This window comes from Columba livia, chromosome 12 (genome assembly GCF_036013475.1).
Source record: "Columba livia isolate bColLiv1 breed racing homer chromosome 12, bColLiv1.pat.W.v2, whole genome shotgun sequence".
NCBI classification, from domain to species: Eukaryota; Metazoa; Chordata; class Aves; order Columbiformes; family Columbidae; genus Columba; species Columba livia.
Window position 1 is genome coordinate 12,490,592 of NC_088613.1, and position 25,817 is coordinate 12,516,408.

Here is a 25,817-nt window from a genome sequence, read left to right on the forward strand (position 1 = left end):
CTGGGAACTGAGTCACCTAACATAGAATGTGTCCTTTGCAACACAAGACAGCTGCTATGGTTTCCAGTTCCCAAAAGAGCTGTGTACTTTGTTTCCCACTTCTACCCTTACTGGAAAACAGAACTAGTGAGTCCAGCACTAGTTCACTAGTTCACAGTCTATTGGGTAGAAGGAAATACTCTTGCAAAAACTCACCTAAAAACACACAGTAGGGTGAGGTTTACTGCTATACTACTGTGTTGTAGCCATATTGCTTTCCCTTCCAGTTCACTCTCACAGTACTGGGTATTCCATACATGCTGATTTCAGTCAGCAAATTAAAAAAACAAACCAACAATGACACAGGCCAATGCACTCTGAGCTTACTACAGATTCCAGTGTCATTTAGATGGGGTCCTGAGTCTCCTGAATACATACAATTCAAGAAAAATTTAGAAATCTAATTTTTTGAAAGGCACACTCTTCAGTATTAGACGGCCACCAATACCATTAGTATTAAAGTCATACCAAAAAAGGTGCCTATAAATATCCTATTACTAAAGAGCAATGTTTTTTCCCTTTTGCAAAATAACAATATAGTTAATAGCTTAAGAAATCCTGGTCTGATAAAGATTTAAAAGCACTTTATTTTAACAGGTCTTTACTCTGTTAGCAAGACAATACAAATAAATCTAGGCATGTAAAACACTCGTTAAATCAATTACAATTTTTACCATGAAGACTGGGAGCTATGTCTAACTATAGATGTATATCTGTTTATTAATGATTGAGATTTTCAATTTATGACCATGAGTACAGAAATGAACTGTTTTATCTGGAGACCAGTGGGAAGTGGTGACGCCAAGGTATTCTTTAACTGCACACACAGTTCAGCTGGAAGGAGAGTAAAGAAAAACATGCTTATTTATTTGAGACCAACTAATATTTTAAGTCCTATAATGAATATTAAGTAGTATTTAATAATGAAGGAAGGAAGGAAGGAAGGAAGGAAAGAAGGAAGGAAGGAAGGAAGGAAGGAAGGTAGGAAGGAAGGAAGGAAAGAAGGAAGGAAGGAAGGAAGGAAATATGTAACTTTTCATAATACTAAGTAAAATATCCTGATTTGTGGAAATATAAGGGCAGGTAGCAGAATAACCTTTTAGTATCTTTTGTTTTGAATATTTGATTAGATACGCAATCCCGTTAGTGCATATCATTCTGAAATTTATAGCTTTCCAGTACAAGCTAATTTAAAATAATGAAAAAAATATTGTTTATTCTAGCATTTTTGCATGTCTAGACTGCTTCTTAAACACAAGCTGTGCTGTAAAGTACAGCAAAAGACACAATGTATTTCAGCTTTCTTAGTTTGTTTCTATTTTGCAAGACACAAATCCCCAAACACTCTTAAAGATGCAGAGAACAGCACAGTGTAACACTTGTTAAGTTTACAAAGTTAATTTAAATGAACAGTTTCTGCAGATTTTTATTACTCAAATAATTTCCTGTTATCAAGGACAAATTACAAATATTTATTACACAAAAGGTATTTTGTAAGTTCCTAGGTTAAAAACTCAGCCTGATTTTTATGTTATCTAAGTCAGACTAAGATCTCACCTGTATTGCCTTCGGTTTCACAGCTCCTGACTCACAGTCAGGTGGGGAACTGGGTGCACAAACTCCTGCTTGTGCGCTAAGTCCCACTCGAGTCTTCCCAACGTCTCATCTCATGCACCTGTGCCAAAGCCAGGGCCTTTTGTATGTGTGCGTGAACAAACAAAATGTGCAGTATAAAATTTAATGTGTTTTATACATAATTCATGACACTTAAAAAGCATTGTCACTTGACAACTGAGATGATTATAAATTAGTATGTTCTACCTCCCACTGTTAGGTACGGACTTCCGAGAGCCCATGTTGTAATCATTTTGGCAAGAGCCCTGCGAGACAATAAACACCACTGGTGCTTGGCTCACCCTCAAAAATGTGTGTTTAGACATTGTAACCCTTCCAAAGATAATACAATCTAAACTTCCCACTTGCCAACAATAGATGTTTAATGTCTCCAGTCCTGGAATGAAAGGAATAGGTACCAGACAGTTATGTGACAATTGTTCATCTTGATTCGTAGCAATAGGGATTTTTTTAATATATCCATCATTTCTTGTTAACACCATATTTGACCTAAAGTGTTTCGACCTGAAGTTATGTCAAGTTATTGAAAAAAAAAAAAGAAATCTACAAATACTCTAGCAAAACTGATCAGCCATTGTAAATTATGGCTCACCACAAAAGGTGGGACTTGGAGAGATCTGCTGTGTGTTCATTGTGAAGTCCAGATACAGGATCAGTTGGCATTTATGAAACACAGTGCAACTAGATAAACATTGCTCCTAGAAAAGCTGAAACTTGGGAATTTCCATTATTGAGACATGGGACTAAAAAGAGTGCTAGAGCTCAAAGATCCCAAGTGGGATTTATTTTACATTTCCAGCAAATGGGGGTGAGGGAAAAAGAAGACAAAGAAACTGTTGTTCACATAAGTATATGGAGAATAAAAGTCTTACTTTTATGTGGTAAGTAAAAGACGTGGTACAGTGCAATTGCAATTTGTTTTTTGAGTTCTTCTGTTGCTCTGACAGGAAAAAAAAGAAAAGCGGAACTGTGTGAGGCCTTCAGCAGTGAAAGCCTCCAGCCTTCTGTCAGCCTGGGGAAAGCAGCTCCTTCTTGTTCCCTGCACCAGCCTCCACACATACCCCATTTCCAGCAGTGAGGGGAAGACTTGGGTCTCCTATTTTCTTGCACAGAGACATAAAAGTGAATTACAATCTTTCTCGGAGACTGTCATCTCCAGCGGCCTCTCCACGGCTTCTCTGGGTGAGCACAGCAAGGCTACTCCAGCAGTATATTTTGTGTGACCTTTGCAAAAACACTGAGAACTTGTCCTACAGGCAGGGCATTTTTATTAACAGGCTGTTCCACAGCAACTGTAAAGCCAGGAGTTGTATAACATTGATGAGACTTTTCTCCTTATATTTGTGAGAAGTTTATTAAAAAATCAGCATCTGTGGGCAGAGGAACCACAATGAGTGCAATGGGGGAAAGGCAGGGAGAGCCCCGGTTCTGCAGGCAGCAGCCTGCCGGGCGGCCACAGCCCTCACAGGGACCTGCCAGGACACAAGCGGCTCTGGGTCAGCTGCAGTGCGCAGAGCATCCCCAAGAATCAGCCGAAGGTGCTGTGTGGAAACCAGAGTCCTGAGTTTTCCTGTTCAGTGCGAGTTTCAAGCTTGACCTTCACAGTATGCAAAACCTTGGCTCTGGTCCTGGCTCTTTTCACATGTGAATAGCTCCTGTGGGGCCTCCTCATGTGCTTGGAGTAACAAACAATTTCAGGATTTAGACCTTGATCTCGGTCAGGGGTAGCAGCAATACTGGCTGATACGCAGCAATATTTTGGTTTGTTGCAAAGTGATGCATTTGTTGCATGGACAGATTTAATCTTACCCTGTCTTTGACTATTTGTGTTCATGATGTAACTACTTTGGTTTGTAAAGGGTTTTTTCCCTTTTCAAGTCTACCACTTCACCTCCAATATCAGTTAAATAAGCCATCGACTCCTTCTACCACTCTTCCCCCCTCCCTTTTTTTTTTAATTAAACAACAATATTCACTAAATTTGACTTCTGAGTGTGTATTTCAAACATAGTTGAGGCTGAACTGCTGGACCCACTGCAGTTTCTCCTTAGAGACCACATGGAAAAGCAGGATGGGTCACCCCCCAGACATGCTGGTGGCTTTTCTCTCTGGAATGGCTGATGCTGTCACAGTCAATCGCTCTTGCACAGGACAAACCATCATGTAGGTCATTTCATCTCCCAGTAATATTCCATCTTCTTTCAGTTTGTATTTTTTTTTTCCCAAGTAATAATATTTACTTTCATTTAATCTGAAACCAGGAGGACAAGAACACATCCAGACAATACACAGAAGTTCTTATATCAATTGCCTCTTCCTAGGTGTAAAATAGAGCTATTAGAGAACGCCTTTTATGAACTTGGCTATTTTAGAAATCCATTGTAATGACAGCTCAGTGAAACAGGTATTACAGGGATTGACAACCAGTCCTAATCTGTATGCCATCAATGTGATGGAAACTCAAGACGCAGAGCTGCACACTGCTTTTCTTTTCTGTCCTTCTGTTGTTTTTATATGCTTTATTTCACATTTTATTATGAGATCTTCAGAACTGTTGGTAAATAAGTAGAACTGGCTGGTAGGCATTAGTCTCGGCATCATGCTGCACTGCAGTGGGGACACGAACTCTAATTTGTGGGTGATGTCTGTTTATACATAACCAGGTACCTCTGCTGTCTGTATATGGGACAAAAATAATGAAGTCACAACTTCACTAAATTCATAGAATTTAGTACCCAGTAGAGTAAAATACAATGAGCTTTTGGCCAAAGTCAGGCAACTGAAATACGGTATGGAAATATAACCTGGAGGAAGCGGAATTACATCAGTTCTGTAGTATTTTAGCATGTTTAATGGCCATGCAATTGTTCACTCCAAGTCTATATTAAAAAAATCTCATTGAATATATGAGTTAACAGGTAAAATGGATACAATTCACTGAATCACTAGCGATTTTTAGAAGCCGTTTTTAGAACTCTCTCATGCTCTTTCTTACATACCTTTATTTCAGATAATTCCAGTGTTTAAGCTATATTTAGTGATAAAAGTGAGACATCACCTACACCTTGCTACAGTGAAGGTAAAACAAGGCTTTCACGTACATTGTCATACTATTTTTAAAGAAGGACACGTGCAAAAATGTGTGATGTTATGGTAAGTGCAATTTCTTTTCTTGTTTATCAGAAAAGAGTTTAAAACTGTCTCCACATCCAAAAGCAAAGTACAGAAAAAAATGCTAAATTATTTACTAATAATTATTGTCTTCACTGAGAAGTGCCTACTGCAGGCATCTGGAGAAATACTGCAAATAATTCAAGATACTCAGATTATTAAAATCAACACCACAAATTAACTGTATTTTCACGCAAGCATTCACCAGCAGCTGAACTCACCAGCACAAGCTCACTTTGCAGTCACTGACCCTGCACGTGAAATGAACTGACTCGGCACAGGCTGGGCTCCCCTCCCCGTCACACGGCCGCCTCTCTCCCTGGGGATGCGCCTCCCGGGCGGCCCCAATCCGGCTCCCGCCGCCGTGTCCCCGTAGGGCGGTCCCCGCCGACCGCCGGCCCTTGCTCGGTGCGCGGGGCCCGGCCGGCTCGGGCGGGACACCCTGGCGGAGGCCGCCCGGGGGCGGTGCGCGGCCGGCGCTGCTCTCCCACTCGCGTTCCCCTCAGCAGCTGGTCCTCGCCTGAGGTTGCGGCGCGACACTACGCCTCAGTCCCGGCGCCCCCGGCTGGGCTCTCCTGGCCTCCGTGAGACCCCGGCCCCCCGGAGCGTCCGCCTGCCCTCCCCTCGCCCTGGGCGCCCAGCACCGGCCGCCCGGCAAGGCGCCGTTTGGCCGCCGGACCGGAGCCCTCGCCCCTTCCGCGGGCGCCCAGCCGGGGAAGCGCGTCTCTCCGCGGCGCCGCTACCCGGCGCCCCCTGCCCGTCCCCGCAGAGGCTCGGCGGGCGGCGCGTGGAGCCGGGGGCGGCGGCCACCTCCGCGGGCGCTCTCGCAGCCGGGGCCGGCTCGAAGTGCCCGAGGAGGGTCCCTCATCTTTCCCCACCGCCGCCGCGGCGCTTGTGTAGGCGGTGAGCCCAGGCTGAGGGGCAGGGGCGACCCGCCGGAGCAGGGCTGCCCGACAGCCCCGGGCTGCCCGCGCTGCGCCCCGCTCCGACCTCGTTGCCTGGGCCTGAGGCCGGTCCGCCCCGACCCCGAGCGGGGGAACGCGGGGAGCCGCCCGCCGGGCAGCACCGCGGGCCCCTCTGGGCCTGTGCCGCGGGGCGGGGGGCGCCGGCGGCGACTGGGGCCGCCCCCCGCCGAGGCGACGAAGCGACCACGCCGCCGCTTTCGGGGGATTCTCCGAGAGGAAAAGGCAGGGCGGCTCCGGGAGGGGGAACCCCCCTCGGCCCGTCCATTCGCATCCTCGCTGTCGCTCCTCCTCCTGGCGGTGATGTCAGCCGCGGGGAGGGCCGGCTGGCAGCGGCAGAGCGGGGCGCGGGCGGCCGCGGCAGAGCCAAGCCGGAGCCGCCGCCGGGACAGCGCTGGCTCCGGGGCGCCGCCGGCAGCGCAGCCCGCGCCCCCAGGGCCGCCGCAGCGGCCGCGCCGGGCCAACAGCCGGGCCCGCAGGGAGGCGGGCGAGCGCCCAGCGGCGGCGGCTTCCCCGTGGTGGGGACCTGGCACCCGCACCCCTCAGCCGCCCGGCGAGGGGAGGGCTGCGGGGCTGCGGAGCGGAGTTCAGAGTCCCCCCGCGCAACTTACGTTACGCGGCAGGACTTCTGTGGACTGGTGCGGGGCTTCCAGGGCGCGATTGCCTTTCCATCCTTTTGCAGCTGCAAAGCAAATAATTAACTAAACCCAACAGAAATAAAACAAACTCAGGCTTACCTAAAAGTTAGGATACCTTTTTTTTTTTTTTCCCTTTCTTTTACGATTTTATTCCCTATGTGGAAGTCGCGTACGAATCGTGCTCGGCACACTGCATGGCAAGAAGCTGCTTGTGTTTTGGATCGAGGATTTGCTGTTGCAAAGCGGTCTAACTTCCATGCAGTGGGGCAGCCTTCGCTACTCTAAACGCCTTGATGATGTGCTGTGGAGCCCATGTAGATTGACATCCTGTGCAGAGAAGGCTCTGAAGGTAAGAAGGGGGGGCTTGGGGGAAAAAGAGGGCTTTATATCCTTTTATATGATATCTTTTGTCCAGCATCCTCCTTACAGCAGAGCATCAGCAGTTCATCCAGAACAGTATTGATAGGTTGGAACTGATCAAGTAAAATGAAAGTCTGCTGCTGTGAAAAGTACTCAGAGCTCACAAGTGATTGCAAAAGAGGTATTTATTTTTAGTCTGATAGCAGAGCACGTTTGTGATCCGTGCTTGCAGCGCGGACGCAGAGCTAACTCACACCGCTCAGGGATGAGATCTACGGTCTCAGTCTCTGATGGGCAGTTTGCATTGGCTGCTGCATTTTGTTGAATGTGTAACCCCCACTACCTCCCTAGAGCATTCTGTCAGCCCGTTGGATTTGGTGGTTTTTGCAGATATAGCGCCTGGTATTAATGAGAGAGGGAGAGGGATGGGGGGGGAAAAAAAACCCCAAACATATGGAACATTTTATTGATGTGATCATAATCCTGTAATGGAGATTGCATTAAATGAGGATTGCATCAAAATGCCTAGCTGCTGTGGAGAGACGAGACAGCAAAAATTATGCTGGATTGTAAATGAAGTTCTGTGATTGAAGGATTTTCTTCAACCATGAAGGGATGTCTGTAAGCTTGAAGTTGCTGTATATGTGGAGTACTGGAATGGGATAAAAACCAGATCAGGCTGAAATATATTTTAATTTACTCCAGCTCTGGAGGGAGTTGGAATTGGTTAGAGGCATTGCAGTGATGTCCAAGGAATTCTTGGTTTCGGCTATGGAGACCAGAGAAAGGCAAGGGGAAAATTTCATGGCTAGGAAAGAGGAGGATGGTTCAGTTGTGACTTTTGCCACAACAGCACGAAGCTTACAGCCTGCTGCTTACAAGCAGGAACCTTGTAGGTGATCTGAAAAGCAGAGCATTTCTCTCATTCTCCTTTTGCAACCTTGGTGTAGTTGCCTGTAAGAAGTAGCTGTGAGGTGTGTGCCAAGAGGCAGACAGGGACTTACGTGCCCCTCTCGGACACTGAAAGAAGCTGTGAGCTTGAAAGAGATGGAGTCGACTCATCTGATCCTGTCTTTTTAAGCCTGAGTTGCTAATACATCTTGAGTAATTGTTGCTGCTTATCTCATTTGGCAAAGGAGGGGAGAAGATGTTCAAGTTTATTGAACCAGAGCAGAGCTGAGGACAGTAGATATTATCAACTCACCCATGCATTCTTTTTGTGCTGAATTTTGTGCTGGCATAGAGAACTGAGCCACAAAGAGTGTCTTCTTCAAGCCTTGCTGAAAGAAAACCTAAAGAAAACAAAAAGATTAAGCCACAGATAAATTTTAACTTTTTGCCTGTCAGCAGTGGAAGTAGCATTGATCTGTCAGATTACCCAGGTCAAAAGAGGTAAGATAGGAAAAAAGTTAGTTATTTATCTATTTACTAACCTTATCCACCCCCGCAAAGTTGGCACACAAATAAACACCAGCGAGTGGGAGAGCACCGTTGCTTAGAGCCACCCAAGTCGTAACTGATGTGAGCAGCAGAGAAATTCCTGTAAGAACACTCAATAGGATTTACCTATAACTGCAAAAGAGCTGGTTAAATACAAAATAGTATACAGAATATAGCAAAACAGAATAGTGGATGTTCTCAGAAGTGATTTGTTTTCCCATTTGAGTTGTGTACAAAACCTGAGGCAACTGCTCCACAGTCCTGTCTGTCTCTTGCTGGATATTTGGCATGAAGTTGAGATGGAAACTCTCATTTTTAAATAAAATGAAGAAAAGCAGCATAAGCATATTGAATTCCTCTTAAGCATTTTATTTTGGCAAAAGATGACTTATAGTGAATTGTAAGACATGCGTTTAGAATATTCATGGCGAAACTCCAGGGAGCTTAGTGTTAGCTCAGTAGGCAGAAGGTTCTTCCTCTGAAGAGATATCTGGAAAAGATGTGCTTAAATTTCAAGCCATATTCAGTTGAGACTGTTGGTTTCCACATTTTGAAATCATTTGTTATGCTTCTTAGGGGAATGATGCTTAATCTGGAAAATGAAGCAAGCAAAAAAGCTCACTTTTTTTTATAGAAAGAGCAAGCAGTGTGCTTTAATTGTACTTCTGTATGTACAAATGTTCCAGATTTGTCTCTGTTTTTTTATCAAATAACAGCTGAAGAAAAATTTGTCTTTGGAAACCATGGTTATCCGTGCAGACCTGGTCTGCATTTTTGCTCCAGAAGAACTCTGTTTCATGGCTGCATTGTTCATCCTTGCAGCATTTCTTTAAATGTGAGCCTTGCTCTAGTTAAAGGATAATTTATATTCGATGTAGGACTGTCTGCTCAGTGGAATTGGCTTTATACATCACAGCTTCTGTGAAAAAGGAGATCAAAGATCTGAACCTGTGGTCCTGTATTGCATTTGTATTCTACATGGACTTGAGTAATCTTACACTGGAGCCATTCACGCTCCCAGAGTTAAGAATATGTCAGTCTTCCCATTAAAACACCCATTTGCTTAGCAATTGAACAGCTAGTTTTAAAGATGGGCTCTGAGCTTAACTTAGGCACTTTCATAGACTGAATAGAAAGATATCTCAGGCAATGAAGTATTGGTATTTGCTAATAGAGCACTGCTAAACTGAATTTCTAGAAAGCTTTGCAGAAAATCATGCCTGCCTGAAAAATTTAGAGATGAATAGGAAAAAAAAAAAGTCCTCTCAGATTTGGAAAGCCTGGTGTGGATCCAGGTGAGCGTTTACACCTCGATTTGAAAGGGGCCTGTGACTGGTAAGCCGGCAGTAGGGCTTTTTTTAAAGGTGAACAGCACTGGCTCAGAACAGGAATCAGACTTCAGTTTAATGGCTCTGCTTCAGGTTGTATCGGAACTAGTGCCACCAGCATTATTCCAATTCTTTTGAGGGTCAAATTAAAACAACAACAAAACAAAACTCCCAAACCTCCTACTTTAACCAGTGAAGTTATTCTTTCTGTGAGCTAGAAAGAGCTATATACATTTTTGAATAATGTTGACTGTCTGTCAGAGGTGTTAAAAGGATTTTGAGGACGCTGCTACTGAAGCACACTCACCAGGTACAACACCTGAACGGCCATTGTGGTGACTGGCGCCTCTCTTCTAAAGCTTCCCAAAATCTGTCCCAACTGCCTATCTCAGTTACATAGCCGTCTTCTAACCGTGAAGTAGGTGCTTCATCTGTGAAAACAAAGTATATGAATGATTATAATAACTTTGTGCATATTTCAGGTTAGAAGTTAAAAGACTGGAATGAAAAATACACGTAGATTCCACGTTCCAGTTGCATGTGCCACATAGTGCCTGTGTTCAAGCAGTAGGTTCAAGATACAGCTTGCTGTATTCCAAGCATTTTGGATTGGAAGAAATAAATCAGTATTGCTTGAATGGAAGTTTTGTCATTTAAATAAAAAATCAGAAGGGAGATTAATAGTCTGCTGTCCCAATTACCTCTTTCTGCAACAAGATCACCAAGGGGAAATGGGGAACCGCCGTGTTTCTGCCATGTACTGAAGTAGTGGTGAGCAGCTTGCTTGGCTCTGCTGAAAACTCCTGCTCCCTGCAAACAGCCAGGCAAGTAATATGAAGCAGGAAATTTAGGGTGGAAATGGGGATTTGATTATCCCTTAAGATCTGTGGGAAGACTCCCATTCTCATTATCCAATGGGAAAGTAAGGAAAATAGGTTTAAAACAGTCTTTTTTCAATTATGGTCTCTGAATGAGCGGAGTGAATTGCCAGGAAGCATAAAAGCTTCCATAGCTTTTGCACATTTAAGAGCTCCACTGAAAGAAGAGTTTAAATGATCCTTAAATTTGTCTTTAAGGTCTTGTATTACGAATAAGAGTGGGATTGGTGGAAAACACATTTTAAGAGATAATATTTATTACCACCGGCATAAGTGAATGATAGGTTTTTTGTCGTTTTGTTTTGGCTTTTAGATTTCAAAAGCTTTTTAGGAAAAAAATCCTGTTTCCAAATAAGGAAAATAAATAATGTTTACACAATCATGCAGTAATATTTCATATTTCAGTGAAAAACCCCCCACCAAACTCACCCCACTTGCACAGGAGGTTTCATGAAGGTCCAGGGAAAGGTCATGTAAAACTTAGAATACAGATAAAAAAGGCTGTGGAAGTCAGGGTGTAGATACAATCAAATCATGGTACTTTTGACAGCAAATAAGAAACTGTAAAGGGCTTTCTGTAACAGTGTCATAATTACACATTCTTTTAATTTGAAGTCTTTTGTCATTGCTTTTCATAAATATCCTGTTGACAATTACTTTATTATAGATGTGCTTAGGAATGTTTTCTTCTAGATTCCGTAAGGCTTAGCCTTCTTGATCCAACGTGGCCTGCACCAAGGCTTCCTGCGGTCTGTGAAATATTCGTGTGGGAACAGGGCCTTGGGGAATTGCTTCTTGCATGACATAATGTACAAACTTGAAAGTCTGTCGCTGGTTGAGGAGTTGAGCGCGCTGTGGCGGTCCAGAAGGTGTTGCTGCAGAGGAGTTTGCTCGCAAGGGTGGCAGGACTGAGCCTGGTGAGCAGCAAGTGCTTTACTGACTTTTCAGGGAAGTTCTTTTGAAATGACTGTTGTTTTTCTTCATTTCAATTGCGATAGACTCCACAAGGATTATATAATTTCAAAGGCACAGACATCACCAGATCAGCAGAGAGCCAAATATGTTCTCAGAGAGAGAGATGAACATTGAAATTGCTGGAGACTTCCAAATTCAATAGTGAAATTATAACCAGAGGTGGCCCACTGTATTTAAAACCCATCACTGTGGGGTTTAATCCGGCAGTTCAGTGTGCGCAGAAACTTTGCCTGCTTCATTTTCCTGCCAGGGGAACATCTTGCATTGTGTACTACTTCCATTTGATATGGTTGTTTTGGGGATGATTTTCTTCCTCCAAGCTGGTCTAGAAAAAAGATGTCACTGGTGATGTAGTCTGTTTGTATATCAGCGTTTATCTGCTACATCCTTAAGGACATAGTTTCGTTATTTTTTAAGAATTTAATTAGTGATTATGTGTGCTTTATGCTATCTACTCAAGTAGCAGGAAATACATGCTAAAGGCAAAAATGTCCAAGGAAAAGTTTGGGATGCTTTAGGCACAGCATATTTCATTTAACCAACTACTTACACCATCATTGTTACTGCTCTGTGCTATCTTGCTAAATAAATAAATTTATATGTATGGAAAAGATAGATCTACTGGATCTACTGGATCTATGATCCAGTGGACAGACTATGATGTGAGCAGACTAAAGCCACATCAGGCTTGATTCCAGCTTTAGTCCCTGGCACATACGACACATACCTGCACATGAAAAGTGAAAAAATATTTGGGGAGTGACAGAACTGCAGGTGCCTTTCAAATGTAGCATAGGAACAGCAATAAAAAGTCATCTGCCCACTCTTAGTCTGGAACTCAGGTTGCATTAGGGGGTCACACTTGTTGGTAATCCTCCTCAGAAAGGAGATTTCATGACTTTGGGGAGGAATTGAGTTTTCTCTCTGCTAATGGAAGCATTAGTTTAAACCCATGTTTAGTCATTTTGCTGGTTCTGTGATTGCTTTTGTAGTTATAAAAATACATATCTTCTTGTCTTTTGACAAGCAAGTATGAAACGGTGTGTCCCAACAGACACCTGGTTACTAGGATCAGTGGTTGTACGGGGTAGTTTTCTTTCTGAAATGGATTCACAATTTGGAAAGAGATTTTCTTAGGACTTGAATGATGTTTACAATGAAAGACCTAAACTTGACTTGTGCATGTTAGAATAGCCGAAGAATGGGCCACAGCATTCCCTAAAGGAAGGTGCAGAGGAATTCCAGAGTTTTGAAACTTCGATAAATGATGACTTAACAGGAATAGTAATGTCCATGTCTAATTCTGAACTCAGATAGTTTGGAACCTCACTGTTCAGATGATAGTTGCTGCCAGTAATTTATCAATACATGCAAGGTAGAAGGCACAAAACAAAAGCTATCATTATATAGAGTAATAGCTTTACTTTGTCAGTCATTTAATCGACCCTTGGAAAATGTATGCAACAATGTGTTGTAAATTAAGATCTAGAATACAAGGCAACAAAGTATTAATTTTGGGGGTGAAAATGGGAATGAAATGCAAAAAATGCATTTTCTTTTAATCTCCTGCCTTGCCTGCATGTGAGACTTTACCAGAATGAATGGATTCCAGCTAAGGGTTTCATAATAGTTTCCTGTAATTGGGACTCTGCTGCAGGAGATCAGTTAAGTGCTTGTCAGACAAGTGTATATTCATGTCTAATTACCAGATTATTCTTTTAAAAATTAATGCTCAGGATATCTGTAATTTTATGATTTCTTAAAGAAGAGTGGATATTAGGTAAATGAAGGAGTCTGTTGTCCTAGTAAGTTTGTGGTACTTTTCTAACATAATTGAGAATGGCCTTTTCCTCTGGCCAAATAGCAGCTGGAGTTATAGGTATCGCTACTTTATTTTCTATGATTCCACCATAAACCATAAAGGAGAAAATTACATAAGTGTACATGTGTAATTGTTTATGGCATTAGTTAAATCTGAACAATGAAAGTTATAGAAGGGTCCTTCAATACTGGAAAATAAATGTATTTTAGTTGTATATAATTGGTCTGAAATAATGATGACTACAAAATGGAACTATTGTAACATTTTTAGCGTTCACATATCCTTCTCCCACCCTCTTGTTTTTTCATATATAAGTTCCTTAAAGAGACAATACATCTAGAAGAGCACCATAAAACATGCTTTCTTAACAAAAAAATTCTTTAAAATACCTTTTCAAAAGGCTACAGACTTGTAAGCCATCAGCCATATTTATTTATTTTTTGATAATACGTTCAGTCAAATATCAGTTAGTTTATCTCTTTCACTGCTTAGCTTTATCTACATACACAAAGAGAACTATTTTCAAGAGCTGCTCTCCAAGCACCCTAAAGCATAACACAAAGTGTGTTTGAGAGGAGTTCATAGAACATTCACTCAAGGTGTTCCAGGCTACAAAGAGAGGGGAAAAAGACATATGACCACTTTAGAAAAAGTGCCTGTGAGTCTGAAAGCAAAGACGTGAACAGTCTGTGTCAAAGAAATGCACAGTATCATGATGTGGGGCCTATTACTTATTTAACATTCTGTATTTGTGGCTCATTGAACAAATACGGTTAAGCTTCAACCAGCCTGTATGGTTAACGAGCTGTTGGTGAGTTGAACCACCAGCACTGGAAAAAGTCTTGTTTATATTTCAAGACAATCACACTGAGCATGAATTCCCATCAGAAATAGAGATCCTTTGAACTTTCTGTTCACCTGAACTTTGTAATCCAGTTAGGCAAATTGAGACAATAAACAGATGGTAAAACACTGGAGGAAGAGTGAAAAGGAAGAGAACTGAGCTCAAATTCAGTAAGAAGTTTCTAACAATATGAATGGAATTTGGCTCCAATTTTGTGTTAGGGTAGGGCTTTTTGAAATCACTGTGTAGAGTATTCTTAAATTACCAGAAAATATTAATTAACAAAATATTATTGCTATTTGGGACTGCTTAGCTTCAGATGCTGTGTTATACAATTTGTTCAGTAGCTGCTTTCCTTAGATTTTTTTAAAATCTTACTAAGTTACAGCAGGTTCCAGGTCTTTGTTGTTGTTTAACATCAATGGGAAAATATAAAAACCCAGATTATTTCCCTGTTAAGTTTGATTAATGCTTAATCTGGCTTCATATAAGTGCCATTTGTTATGAGTCCCCTGAATGTCAACACTTGTATTTTGGTTGTACTGCATTTTACAGAAATTAGAAATTAAAAAATACTGTCTGAATCAAAAATAGTGCAACATCAGTCTGCAAAAAAATGTGTACAGTCTCAGTTCCTTATAAGTAATTTACTTTGGCAGGTACGGTACTTTTGCATTTTATTGTATTATAAATGCTAAGAAAGCTTGGGAGAAAATAATTGGAAATAGGTTTAAAGTAAGTGACTTAGATGAGGCTGGCAGGTGGTGTAGTATGGCTATCGCAAGATTAACTACATTCTGAAAATTCAGTCACTTCAGACTATTGGATCTATGTCTTGATTTAGTCATTGCTGAAGCAAAATTCATCCCTTTGCTGATCTGCAACTGCGGGACAGTGGTTGGTAGAAATATTAATCAACCAACAGAAAACACTTTGAAAAGTTTGGGATGCTTCAGTAATGAAAGTGCAAGCTTGGTCATGGCACCTCTTTAATTGCTGTATAGGTGGTTGTATGTATACATGATAAATATGCAACACTGTGACATTACAGATAGGTCTGATGGGGAGGACAAATAAAGTGTAGGGAACCTCTAAGGGACAATTAAGTTGAAATGATGAAATGTCAAAATAGTCTTGGAAACAGCTTCAGTAAGTTACTATGGTAGTAAAATACCTGTTGGTGAGTCTCACAAAAGTTAGATATGCTCAGGTATTTCTTAGTCTGAGCACTGAAGGAATGATCATTTTTAATAGACTGTTTTGTGATCCATAAGGACAGATTAAGGATGCCATCCGTCATTACAGTTATGGCAGATTGTCCTCCTTTCCTTTTCATACATACAACTTCGACTGATGTAGTTCTTGCAAACTTGACCATAACTGTCAAACCCTCTGTGGGCTGGCAACAGCCAGCTTCTCGGATTTTGGAAATCCTACTCAGTTCTATGAAGGACCCTGTAAACAGGAGCCCTGGTTGTCATTACCCGTTTCTGTCAATGCAAAGAGTTGTCCAATGTCCTTGACATCAGGGTGGTTTTGGGCTGAGTTATGCATGCTAATTTGCACTAGATCCTTTGCTGTTTTCTACTTTCCCAAACCTAAACAGTTTATTCATCTGAGTTTTGTCAGTGTGAATTATTTGAAGCTGCAAGCACATAAGTAAACCAAGAGAGATACTCAAAGCTGTTTCTCCTTTTTGCATGCTACAAAAACATTCACTTAATACTCAGAAGAACCCTTGGAAATTTTCAAAGCTTGACCTAAGGCCCAAAGCAAGCTAATGTAACTTAGAAGCTGATCAGCAGGTTTGGCTAGACCACATCTCCAGATGTGTCTTCCAGCCTGAACTTCCCCGTGATTCTATGAAAAAGACATTGACTCCTCAGTAAAGGTCATGCATTATCGTTTGGTCTCAGTTGTGACTTTTTGCCCAAATTCAGGAGCTTGCTATGTCCTTGCTGTTCTGGTTGTTTAAGGAGTAGTGAAAAAGTGACAAATGAAAGAGGAACCTACTAGTGAACAGAAGAGACCTGGTGTTTTGTGTGTTCTTGGATTTGGATCTCAACACTGTTTGCTAATCCTGTCTCAGTGTGTGCTGTTGGGTGTAATTTTTGGAGGCCTTCTCAAACTGAGGTTATACACACAGGCTGCGACTCCAACGAGTCATCTATTCGCTGTCTGTCTACAATGCTGCTCAGAATACAGTTTAAAGCACTGCTTTTGATCTGTGGAACACTTTTAGTTTCATTTCTCTTTCTGAGGAAGACCTGCTGTACGTTTTTGTTCTGTAAAAATCAACTGGAAAGCAGAAGCCTCAGCTTTATAACCTGAGCTGAGGGCAAGAAAACCTGAGAGTGATTCTTTTCCCTTAGACCTGCAAGATCTCAGTTGACATTCAGAGCTGTAAGACGAACCTGCTAATTCAGTTTTTCCTGAGGGTTTTCTGGAGTGGACACATTAGGTGGAGCGTAATTGTGTTTGTGTTTGTGAAAAGTTCTGCTGATGGCTCATGTTGATGGCTTAGTGCTCTTGACTACAAGAGTGTCTGGAGGTTGATTGACAGGTTCACTACAAAAATGCAAGAAATACACTTTCTAGAGCGGGACTTAATGAACAGATTGTAAGGATAAAAGAATAAAATAAGGTTGAGAATTAACAATATTTTTTTGGACAGAAGCTTAAGTACTTTCACTAGATAGAAGACCACTGTAAATGAAACCAAGGTTATAAAAAATTCTCTAAAAAGGATTTTTACTATTACAGAAGCTCTAATTCATTCTTTGTTTTGTCATGGAATTATTTGTCAAAGCAGGCAGGCAAGCAACAACTGAGCACTGGAAGGTAGTGATGAAGGTTCCTGAGTCTGAATGAGCACTTAGTGATTTGTTGTTGTTAAGCTAGATTAGACTATGTCTTCATTTCAGGTGCTTTCACTTATTTTCCATGCTGTCTGTATAACATATCATTGTTTTTTAAATGTCTAAAAGGATCATAATACTGCATATGCTAAATTTAACTGAAGTTATGTTAAAAATTAGTTCCATGAATTTGTGTTGGTTTGTTTGGGCCCATTTTAACTGAAAGCTCAGCAGAATACTCAATGGACTCCTTTAGTATTTTCCATCCTTGACTCTTGCTGTACCACTTCATTATCCATTTTATTCTGCTGTCTGAACAAGAACACTTTCCCTTGAAAAATACTTAGGTGTTACTAAGATATTTCAATGAATCTCTGCTGTTTGCAGTTTATTTGTAGCTGCTTGGTCATTAAACATAGTACTTCTACAATGATGGACTGTTTCCTTTAGATTACATCAAGGAAAGCTTCTTATCCTAATTATTTATCTCAATGAATGCATGTGAAAGGCTGCGTGGCATTTGTACCATTAATAGCTCTCAGTCCAATATTTTCAGAACCTTGCAGATGTGAATTTTAAATACATGAAACGAGCAGACGGTATACAGGGAAATCTTTGGTAGGCCAAGAAGCTAAACCAAAGTTACCCTGAGTTCCAGGAGGTTCCCTGCATAGGGACTCTTTTTCCATCACTAGGAAACGTAATAAGAAAGTGCTGATCTACAGTATGTTGTAGACCTTCCTAAATATGCAGAATAAGCTATAGAAAAAGTGTATGCCAGAGAAAGAGATCGGCACTCTTCACTCTATGCTTGTTAGCACATATTTTAGACATGGGGCTTAGACTTGCTTTGAGATGATCAACCCTGATGGTGCTGAATATAAAAATGTCAATGTAATTAGTCATCTCCAGCAGAAAATATTTTTTGCCACTTTTTTTCAGTGTGTGGAGGAGAGGTTGAACAGGTTTTCAGTTACTCTTTATCATTGAGGTTTTCTGGTTTTGCCATCGACTGGTAACATTTCCCAATGACTTTTTTCTATCTTGTATTCAGGGATGGGCTATTTTATGAGACAAATAAAAGAAATGCCCTGATGAATCAGTGTGAACTGGTGATAACTCAGCAAAAGCTATTCTTTGACTGACAATCAGGAATAGGACACAGAACCACAGATGCTCAGCTTTGGCTATAAAGTGAGCTACTGACACTATGCTAGTGCTAATCCAGCCTGTCTCTACTAAGATATTACAAGTGTTCATTGTAGAAGCTTCGCATTCGATGTTCTGAATAAGGCACATACATATGAACAGATTCTGTTTGTTTTGCATTGGTGCAACTACAAGAAAATAAGGTTGTGCAAATATAAGATGGTATCTATAAACCTGGTCCTTCCTTTATTTGAATCACCATAAAAAATTCTCAAAAGATACTTCATTGCAATCATAGCTAGGCAAGATAGCGTACCTTAAATGTATAGTTACCCTCACAGGTAATATGTATGGGCTATGTAACCATAGGGAAATCACAGATTTTCAATTTCCCTCGGAATGCATTCATTATTAGATAGTATTACCAGAGTATTGTTTATTGTAAGAGAAGAAAATCCTGTTTGAGTTTTTAATGAATCTCTTGAGAGGTTCATCAGCTTTACAGGTTAAAAAAGCTGTAAACATTCTACTGGGAGCAGTCATTAAAGAGAAGATTAATGTGAGTTTTCTGTACATTTCTTATGAAACAGAAACCCTGAAAATGGTTTACAAACCAAAAGACGGTTTCTCTTTAAGTGGTCTGCACTGCTGCATTATGTAATGAAACACAAAGTGCAAGCAAAAGTAAGTGTGTTTGCAAGATGAGAAGCAGTTTCACTGTCTTGTTCGGAGAATTTTATAGGTGAGACAGCATTGATCTGAATTGAAGGGAAGAAGCCTGAGACTAATATTTCCTTCAGTTCTATATTAGAAAAAGCATTAGAGTGTAAGAAAAAATATCCTCGCTGCATATTTAATCAACTTGGAGGGCCCTATGTTGAAAATCTGATTTTCTAAGTGAAGTAAAACTAAATTCATAAAAGGTCTGCAGGTTAAATAAATATATGCCAGAAAGCCAGCTCAATCCTCTGGCGAGTTACTTTTTTGGTAAATCAAAAAGTGACAGCACAGGACCGCTAAAAGGCTTGTCTTTCCACAAGGCTCTTCACACCCTGGATTGCTCACTCAAGCTTGACTGAACCAGCAGCCTGCCAGTAAAAACGCATCATTTGTGATGAAGCAGTTTGTTTAATCCTTGTTTTGTTTGAAGCATTACAGATGCAGGGAAGGGAACAGCTTGGAGTATACTGCTAATAGATAAAATGCAGATAAATATTTCTAAACTAATTCACCAATAATTGTTGGTTCGAACTTTTAAATTGGTCATCTAAGAAATTTTCTTGTAGTTAATATATCCTGCTTCTTCAGGAAGCTTTAGATCTGCCATGAAGAAGACTGTTTGTAGTTGGGGTGAATTTTGGCAGGAGTTTTGTTTTTGTTGGTGTAACTCTCCAATGAAGCACAAATGTACTGAAAACTTGGATAACAACAAAACATGAACTGTGTCCTAACCGCATCTGTCAAACATAACAACAGTAGTTTCGCATTCATTCAGCTTTCCAAGAGGTCACACCCTTTGCAAATGATATGCATAACAAACTGCTGTATTCACAGTGTCTCATCATTACAAATAGTGTGGATTGCAGCTGACGCTGCTGTTCACATCATGTTACCAGTTCAGTACATGACTGTGAATCTGGCCATATTGTCATATTGTCACAGTGGAAATATTCAAGACTCCAAAATAAAGTCACTGTGATACCAAGAGGATTGATACTTCAGCTGAATTTTCTTAATATTTTGTAGACATTACCTGCCACTGAGTATTTTCTTCAATACATGTGTGTGAGTGCGCCCCCTTTTTTCTTTTTTCTTTTTGTATAAAAGTGTGGTTTTTTGTATTTCCTGTAAATACGCATGGACATGCTGTGGTCATGAAAGTCGTAACATGTCCTTGGTCTGAACTAAACGTTGTGCTTACAGGTTCTGAGCAAGCTTCTTTGTGAAGCAGTGCCAGTAAAATTCATGTCTGAATTCATCTTCACCCACATACAGAATCTTCTTGAGCAGACTTCAGTCATGGCGTTCGTACCAGCGTGACTGACAATGAAAGGTAAATCGGGACAAGAATAAGGACATCAGGTCTGCTCTGGATTAAGACTGAAATATCACAAAACATAAAGGAATGTACTTGATCATGTAGAATCATTTTTGTGATGCAGCCTGTTGGTGGAAAATTAATGGAAGGGTCTTGTAACATGTTTTCTAGTAGCACTGTGTTTGAGTATGTCTTAAATATCAGTGTTGCAACTTGTTAGATCTTATGTTCTTTACATTTCCTTTTCCATGAATTTACATTTGGACTATCACTTCTCTAGATGACTGGAAAGCATTTTGTCAATTTTCTTGTATCCACTGTCCACTATTACCTTTCTGTGCTTATTTGTCTCCTACCAACTCCTACTTTTCCCCAGATAAGAGCCCTAAAAGGAACATTTCATGTTACAAAAGCAATAGGTTCCAAAAGACGATTTGAAATCCTGTGACTATTTCCTTCACGGAGGCTTGCAAGATTTTAGGAAAAATGCCAGCTTGTGCACAGACAGTTTGGCTCTCAGAGGCCAGTGTTAAGGTTAACAAGTTGTAAATAGCTGCATGTTGCCATTATCTCAAAACCCTGCTGCTTTCAGGACATGATGAGGACTCTAATAAGAATGTTGTTCATCACTTGGTTGTGTTTTTTCCCTTCTCATGCACAGCACTCACTGAAGAGTAAGATTTAAAAGTTGGATGGCTTGTGAAGGGGTCTTGATGTAATTCTTTCATCTTAGTGACCAGTATATTACTGATAGAACTCTAACAGATAGATCACTGAGATGAGGGGAAAAAACAAAACCCAGACCTGCCACTGTTTACTGAACAACTGCTTCTAGGAAGGAATCTGTAATTTTGGATGATTTTTTGTTCTACAAAAATAAATTCAGTGTTAAGAGAGCTGAATATATTTACAGTATCTACTGTAAACATTCATATATGTATGACATTTTACAGCTATATAAATGTACACATCTTGATTGATGTCTGTTGAGCTGTGCTGACTATAAAAAACACAGATTATATCTATCATATGTCACTCAAAGTTACAGTAGCTCTGTTTTTCAGACATATATAAAAATTCAGTTTAGTGTATTTAATGAAACAAAATATTTCCCATGATTAAGAGCTGCTTGCTTTGCTTTGAGAATATTTAATGTATAAATTTTTGCATGTATTGCTCAGTGAAGTGGCCAATTTTGGAAAAAGGTTGGTAAATGAATCATTATTAGTATATTTTAGTCATGATACAATCAGAATGAATTTGACACCGATCCAGGAGGAGTTAGTATATTGAAATTTGGGATTCTACGTGATCATTTAATTCTAAAAGAAAGCACCAACAGTGAGAAACATCAGACTCGGAAATACTGGGAAAGAACTGAAGCTTGATATCATTCTCCCTATTAGTGTTTTCTGACCAAAAATGCAGAATAACATTGTATTATTTGATTTGAAGAAGAGTGAAAATGTTTCAAGTAGACATAAAACAATACTAGTAGTAACAATATTACTACACCAGTATTGGTGACAGTACCACTTGAACAGATCACCCAGCCAGAAGTGACAACATTCTCCTGAGAATTTTTTCCCAGGAGTTTCTGATGTTTCAGAATACAAAAAAGAAACCAAACTGGGTAAACCTCACCGCAGTCACTTTTTATGTCAGATGCTGATTATCATTCATTAATTAATTTTTGCTCATTTTATTTGTGGCGGGGAAGAGGGATGGAGGAGAGTGCATTGTGTTATGTAGGAACACTGTTATGCCGCTGTCTAAGATATATCAAACCCTGTCTTAAGCCTGGTGAATTTACAATGGAGGTGAAAAGAACCACCTATGTAGGAAGAAATTAGAGCAGACTCCTTGAGGAAAATTTCATAGACGTGAAGACATGGTTGTAGAAGTACGTGGCTGGAACCCCAAAGTACTGAGATGAATATGCTGCAATACCAAGGCAAAGTGCCAAGATGAAGGGAAAGTGTTCAAAGAAACTTAAGCACTGGAGCCTTGCAATGAAGAAAAGCTTTGAGGCAAGACACAGAAGTACTGAGAAAAATATCAAAAAGCCTGAGACAATTTGCCAAGCTAGCAGAGAACAAGAACCAAGGTGAAGCATTAAATTCTCATGGAGAAGTACCCAAGTGCTGAAGGAAAAATGCTAAAATGTTCAGATGAAATTGATGGTTCTAATGCAGAATGCTTAACAGGCAAAAGTAAAAGTGCAGTGTTGAGTAGCTTCAAACTGAATGACTGAGCAGAGGAACCATGGAAGTAGTCAAATTAGTTCTTTTATTTGAAACTACGTCTTTGGGGAAGCTGATGTTACAATTCAGTCTGGTTTTGACTGATGGACTGCTTATGGCAACATCAAAGGATTTATTGGTGTTTTGGGACCAATGGGATACTTTTACCTAAGCACAAGATAGCAGTAGTTATTCTAGCACAGAAGACTACTGGGCTTTTTTTTACTATAGAGAAAAGTTATGTGAGGGGTACACTCCTCACAGTGTTTGCTGTGTATAGAATTCAAAGGGGGAATTTACTTTGGTAAAAATTCTCCTTGGGAGGCTTAAAGTCTACGAAATTCTGCCCAATGACACCAACATGCCTTAAGATCAAAGGCTTTGTTAATAGCTATATGTGTTTGCAGTTTGATGGGATACAAACCCTACCATTAAAAATCTTTAGGAAAGGTTGCCCTAAATTACACCCGTTCAATCTCATTTAGGTAAAGGGAGCATGTGGTAATTCAATAAAGGAGACTTGGTTTTAGTACAGTACATGTGTCCAGTTTCTTCAATATTCAGCTCACTGAATATTCCTGTATTTTTCATCAGTATGTCGTTATTATATAGTAGCAAGGGGACTGCCAGATAAATGGTGGCCCATGACTGCTGTGGAAATTTACTGAAGGCAAATGAAATGCAAGTTTAGCAGAACAGAAGACGCTGCCCGTCTAGCTTATTTTCAGGCAATATGTGATGGATCTGTAGGAAGGGAAAGATGGATATAAAATTCACAGAGATTCAACTCAACCCTAAGTAAACTTCTTTCACTCCAATAATGGCTGAAGAACCAGAGTGATGACAATTTGTGTGCAAAATTGTATCTATGTAAAATAATGCACATTTGTCATGGCTCAGTACACCTAGAAAGAGAATACTGTATACGCTATATACATGTCTTTGTCCATGGAGTTGGCAAAAAGCTATTTAATTCTGTGCATTCATTGTCATTAGAAATTGCTCTGTTTGCAGTTGTTTAAACAATTGCTTTATTGTAGGGACTGACTTGGACTGCCAGCCATACTTTTTCCATAGTTGCAGAGCTTTGCTGTAAAGATAGAATTTTTAGTAAGATGTTAAGGGACATATTATGCTTCTATTTTTCTTTAGTTTAAGGAGTTTTATGGTTCTGATTAGTCTGTCAGTTATCAGGATGACATAAATACTACCTCACCTGATAAGACCAGTGTTGTTTCACTTTTTTTCATCGGTTTATTTGGATAGCAAATGACACCCACTCCCAGAGCAGACAGTGTTCTGTGCAGATTCCGACAGACTGGTGGCAACAGAACATAGATGCGTGCACTTTGCTCACAGATTCAATATGAAATATGGAAAATAAATTTTGATTACCATCTTCCATAATGTTCTCTTGCTGTAATGAGGAGAGGGATGCCTAGCACAAGGTTTTTAAATGTTCAGAGGCTACATCACACAAACATGTATGTAAGGTTCCCTCAACTTGGAAAATAACGATCTTGGAGCAGCCAAAGTTCTCCCTTTACCCTTCAAGTGTTTGCAATGTTGTTCTGTAGCAATGAACACGTTGTAACTCCAAAGGCACTGGAAGTTGGTGGGAGAATTACTGGAGATTCAGAACAAAACTTGTACGTGATCCAAGTCTCTCTTGGGCAAATACAGCATGCTGGAAACTTGGGAAGAGTGTACATTATGTAACCAGGCTCAGCTTCACAGCTGATTTAGAAAAAATGACATTTTGCTTCCCAGAATGAGATCTGGGTAAAGAAATTTTGTCTTGGTCAAACGCAGCAGCTGTTGCAGTTTATATTCAAGTGTGATGCAAATCAAGCCCCCATTTCTGCTCTGTTCCACTCCGGCCAAAGAGGCAACCATGTGTTGTTGTTGTTGTTTTCAGAGAACTGGCCTGTGGTCTCACCCCAGTAATTACAAATATTTTTTTTTAAAAGATATAGAAGTTCTGGCATATTGTAGTGACAGATACAAACAATTTAAAAACACTTAAGTGATGAATCTGTGTTATAACAGCCAGCTGCAGAGTACTTCTAGCTGGAGTATTTTAAACCATTTAAATATTCCAAATATTATGTACAACAGATCTTGTACTAATTCATTATGAAAACAGCAATTTCACTTAATCATTTATTAGCTATTTATAAGGTGTCTGCATATTAAGTATGCATACAGATTGTTGTTCAACCTGGCGACCAGTATAATGATTGCATGTCACCCATGTTTAATCACTAACAGTTTTTTTGGTGATCATTGCTCTCAACTACAGGTTACCAGCATGACTCTGTGATGCTGAAACATGTATGTATAATATAGTAAATGAGTCTTCAACCCCCTAAGAGGAGAAAGAACCCCAACAAATTGCTCAAAACAGTGCTCAAATTTTAATGTTAAGTCATTCATTACTCATTTCTATTCACTTCTGGAGCATATAGTTAACACTGTTGTAATAAAGACAGTGAAGCAAGTTGCCCAGAAACACTAAAATCTCTGGCCTTAGTGGTTTTCAAGATCCAACTGGCCAAAGCCTGAAGCAGACGGGTCTGAGATCAGGACTGACACCTCTGCACAGGAGATGGGACTCCAGCCCTTTTAAGGACCCTCCAATGTGAATGATTCAGTGACTGTCTATGGAGTCACAACGGGAAAAACAAAGCATTCTGCTTAGTTATGTGTTATGTTTGCAAGGTTGTTAAACTTAATTTTGTTGCAGAATATGATGTTGGACTGTGATTAAAAAACAAACAAATCCAGAGGAAGCAAATTGTGCAATACTCTGCCATTCTACATTGTTATTTTTACCACGCTGCTGCAGTGTTTTGGTTTTTTTATATGACTGACACATGAGTTTCAGCTTCCCTGCCATGATAATGAGCTGCTTTGCTGGCTCTTACTGTACCATAGGTGTAGGGTACCATAGGATGCAACTCTGATTAGCAATATACTGTTTGCTACATATCTATCTGATGATTAAAGCTTTGAGAATCTTAATCAAAGAATTTGCCACCAAAGTTGAAAATATCCCAGGATTTAGGATACCAAATCCTAGAACAAGACTCTTATCTATGTCGCATAAATATTTACTAGTTCGGAAATAGTAGCGTATATCTTTCACAAATTGCAGAGGCCTTAGCTTGAGCTCTAAACAGCTTTACAGCATAAAGTAAAATGCTAATATTAACAATAAACATAAAAATGTGCAAAATCGAACATACAGCCATCTTGCTAAAATTCGGCTGATCAGGTTCAAATAGTTCCATTCCATGCCTGGCCAAGTGCTGCTCTGCTGGCTGCTGAAACCAGGATGTGCACTAAATTACATGTAGATTGAATATGACTGTTGAAATGCTTAGATACTGTTAAAATTCTTACTAAAAGGGTTATTTATCACATCTAGTCTCACT

General features: G+C 40.3%; 1 protein-coding gene and 1 long non-coding RNA gene across 2 annotated transcripts in view; one reads left to right on the forward strand and one right to left on the reverse strand.

Moving 5' to 3' along the window:
* The first annotated feature begins 6,183 nt into the window (after window positions 1–6,183).
* PCDH11X (protocadherin 11 X-linked) overlaps window positions 6,184–25,817 on the forward strand; it is a 461,528-nt gene continuing 441,894 nt past the window's right edge. The window contains exon 1 of the mRNA XM_065077865.1: window positions 6,184–6,794. The gene's annotated coding sequence lies outside the window, so the exon portion shown is untranslated. The remainder of the gene's footprint in view (window positions 6,795–25,817) is intronic.
* LOC110362860 (uncharacterized) overlaps window positions 8,671–25,817 on the reverse strand; it is a 29,604-nt gene continuing 12,457 nt past the window's right edge. Inside the window, exons 2-3 of the long non-coding RNA XR_002420530.2 lie at window positions 9,881–10,004; window positions 8,671–8,837 (exon numbers count right to left, since the gene is read on the reverse strand). This is a non-coding gene — a long non-coding RNA (uncharacterized LOC110362860). The remainder of the gene's footprint in view (window positions 8,838–9,880; window positions 10,005–25,817) is intronic.